This window comes from Marmota marmota, unplaced genomic scaffold (genome assembly GCF_001458135.2).
Source record: "Marmota marmota marmota unplaced genomic scaffold, marMar, whole genome shotgun sequence".
In the NCBI taxonomy this organism is placed as follows: domain Eukaryota; kingdom Metazoa; phylum Chordata; class Mammalia; order Rodentia; family Sciuridae; genus Marmota; species Marmota marmota.
This window is the reverse complement of record NW_026000229.1, coordinates 36428192-36430408: the sequence shown is the minus strand read 5'-3', so window position 1 is coordinate 36430408 and position 2217 is coordinate 36428192. Positions and strand designations below refer to the sequence as shown.

Here is a 2217-nt window from a genome sequence, read left to right as displayed (position 1 = left end):
TGAGAGAGAGAGAGAGAGAGAGAGAGAGAGAGAGAGAGAGAGAGAGAGGGATTGCCACACAGACCAACAGTATCATGTAATTCTGAACAATTTTCCATCAATGGTTATGTTAGCTACCTTTCCTACACTGTGACAAAACAAATGATAAATTTATTGGGAGGAAAGGTTATTCTGGCTCAGGGTTTCAGAGGTTTCTCTGTTTCTGTCCATGGTGGTTTGGCTCTGTTGCCTTGGGCCTGAAGGGATACAGTACATCACCAAGGAGAGCATTCTTGAAGAGGCCTGTTTACCTCATGGTGGTCAGGAAGCAAATAGAAGAAGGTCCCAATCTCTTCAAGGGCACATCCACAATGCCTAGCTTCCTCCCACTAGGCTTCACATCCTAAAGGTTCCATCACCTTCCAATACTGCCATAGCCTGGTAACCAAGCCTTTAGCACACTGGGCCTTTGCAGACATTCAAATCCAAATCATAGCAGTGCTTAAATTAAAATTTCTGGAATTAGTTCCGGGCACATTTAACTACTTAATTGTATAGGGTAATGGTCCATCTCCAGGGTTTGGAGGCCGAAGATTTCATGAGTATTCCTTTCATCTGTACCCCTTCAATTTTTGGGACACGAATAAGAAAAAAAATCAGAAATGTTTTTAAAAACACACATAATAATATTATATATCATTTAGATAAACAATGGCTAGGGTCCCATGTAGGAAGACTCTCATGTCTCAAATATTTATATGTAGCAGGAATGGGGAAATTGACATAGTTGGCAACAGTTATTTGAACAAATTAAATTGTTTCATGTTTTCTCAAAAATGAACTGAGACTCTATCTAATAAACTGGTTTGAACAATAGCTGCTACTATTATTATTGGGTCCAAGCAGGCTCTGCCTCAGGTGCTCTAATTTGGGGGAACAAAAGCTCATTTATTTTTTGCTCCAAAAAGGGGGCATGGGACTTTATCAAAAGGAGCAAACATTCTGCAGCCATGAGTTCAAGAAGATAATAATTAATTGGCATTTCACCTCACAGGTCCATGGAAAGCATCCTAGGTGGCATCAGGAGACAGAAAGGCTAGGCTCAGCTTTCTTGCTCTTGAGAATATTATTGGTCAAGTTGCTCAACCTTCCTGAGCCTTGGTTTCTTCATTTGTAAAGCAGGAATAATAACTTAGAAGCGTGAGAACTAACACTTGGCAAGTCCTAGACCACAATCCTGTTAGTTTATTTTCTGCCCAACCCCTATTATAGAAAGTGCAGTTTCAGACCCAGAAGGTTCACCAAAAATTCTTAGGTGATTTTCCCCAAATGTGACATTCCCTGTGAATACCACAGCTATTTCAATGGTAGGCTGCAGGTTATGTGACGAGGATGCAGGTGTGTTTCAGAAGAGGGGAAGGCTTTTCCCATCTCATACAAGTGAATGCCACATTGGACTCTATGAACAGAATCATAATTTTTTTCAATGAAGCAAGACTTCTGTTGGACAATCTGGGTGAAGCATTTGAAAATGCTTTTGAAGTACTGATGCAACATTCATCTGGGAATCTTCAGTACTCCCCAGATTACAAAAATTACCTGGCTTTCATTAACCATTGTCCTCACATTGGTGGAAATTCCAGCTGCTATGGAGGGTTGCCTACAGAGGATACTGTCTATAACCGGAGAACCATAATAAGCTGTGGGCTTCTATTTTGAAGGAAATATTCCTTAACCTCTGCAGAACATAACTGAAAATCAGTTGATGCAAACTGCTGTTTTCCAGCAAAGGGGAGGAAAATGGAGGAAGAAGCTCGGGCGGCTGGAACCCCTTTGGAAGACCCTGTGCAATCCCTAGATGGCATCTTGTACCCAGTGTGTTGGTAAAATCAAAAGCAACTTTCAGTTTTGTTTTGTTTTTTTTTAAAAAGGTTGGGGGATCTTGCTGGAATTTTTTTGGGGGAAAGAAAAGGCAATTGGAAGACCATAAATTATAGGAAAATAGCCAGAGCCCTGAGGAATTACAGGACTGGGAAAACCACCAAATTCCAGAGAAAGCTCAGCTACCTATTCAGTAAGGACATTCTCCAAAAATCCTCTACCTCATTTCTTGGGGAAAGAGATCCATTCATAGTCTGTCCAACCTGCTCAAGAATATTTGTTTAAATAACTAGAATGCAAATTACAACTATATATATATATATATATATATATATATATATATATATATATATATAT

General features: G+C 39.7%; 1 pseudogene; it reads left to right on the top strand.

Annotated features, from left to right (window-relative positions):
• The first annotated feature begins 1440 nt into the window (after positions 1–1440).
• Positions 1441–2171, top strand: LOC107137644 (annotated as a pseudogene).
• Positions 2172–2217: the final 46 nt, after the last annotated feature.